Here is a 1577-nt window from a genome sequence, read left to right on the forward strand (position 1 = left end):
CCCAGGGTGGGTCAGAGGGCACTAGTGGGTGGCCTGGACACCTGAGTTCCTTCTCTGGGGCAGTGGTGGTGGGGGGGAACCATCCCTTGGTGGGGTCACAAATGAGGATGCCTGGGTTCTCCCTTCCAGATGCACATCCAGAGGCCCCATGTCAAACTCCCGCTGTGCCTTCTGACCCCCACCCCCCACCGTGAGGGTGGGGGGGCACCAGGATGAATGCGGGTCAGGATCCTTCCCCTTCTCCGGGCCGTGCTCCTCCCAGCTGGAGGCCTGGAGCCCTCGAGACGGTGCCGGGACACACGTGACCTCAGCTTTGGACGTGGCCCACATGTGGCCCTGCTGGCACTCATGGTGGGGTACAAGCAGCACACACCATGATTCACATGTGTGCACACTTGGCTCACATGTGTTTACACTCAGCTCACACTGGACTCACATTTGGCTTATGTGTGTTCACAGGTGGCTCACACTGTTCACAGTTCACACTTGTTCCCACTCATCTCACATGTGGTTCACACTCAGCTCACTTGGTTCACTCTCAGTTCATACTTGGTTCACACTCTTCACACCTGTTCAACTCAGCTCATACTTTGCTCACGCTCAATTCACATTTGTTTACAGTTTGCTCACATGGAGTCCACACCTGGTTTACACAGAGCTCACACTTGCCCACAGTGGGTTTACACTGAGATCACACCTGGTCTGCATCTGTTCACGCTTGGCTCTCATGTATCTGTGTTTTTCCACATTCAGCTCACATGGGGTTCACACCTGCTCACAGGTGCTTTGCATGGGGATCCCACATGAATCACCAGGGGTCCACATGTGGCTCACACTTGGTCCACACCTGCTTGCACTTGGTCTACATGTGCTGGCACTTGCTCATGCTGATCCACATGTTTCACACCTACCCACACAAGGCCCCATGTGACTTGCATGTATGCACCTTTGTTTCACACTTGTTCACACTCAGTTCTGCTGGGCTCATGCTTGGCCCGCACCTGTTCACACTTGCTCTGCCACATGCCTACTCACACCTGTGTCATGCTCATTCACAGCCAGTTTGCACTGCCTCCCCCTTGTTACTATGATTATTACACTCATTAGTGGGTGTTGTTACTATGATTATTACTGTTATTACTACTATTACTAGAATCATTGCTATTATTACTATAATCATTACTCCCATTACTAGTGTCATTGCTTTTATTATTATTATTATTCCTCCTATTACTAGGATCATTGCTATTATTACCACTATTATTCCTCCCATTACTAGGGTCGCCGCTATTATTACTATCATTACTCCTATTGTTAGGGTCATCACTATTATTACTACTATTATTACTCATGCAGTCCCTGTTGTGGTGTCTCCCCCACTGCTGGGTCTCCCGGTCTCAGAGCTGCACCCAGACCCATGTGGGGGGGTGTTTCGGGGGTGATCTCTTTTGGGGACCCCCCGGAAGCTGCGAACCAATCACAGGAGTTTCTGGGCACGGCTGGGGGTGACTTAGACCCCAGGACACAGCCAGCTCTGGGATGGGGGTAACAGGGGGGCTGTGATGCAGCCAGCTCTG

This window comes from Alligator sinensis, unplaced genomic scaffold (genome assembly GCF_000455745.1).
Source record: "Alligator sinensis unplaced genomic scaffold, ASM45574v1 scaffold553_1, whole genome shotgun sequence".
Lineage (NCBI taxonomy): Eukaryota > Metazoa > Chordata > Crocodylia > Alligatoridae > Alligator > Alligator sinensis.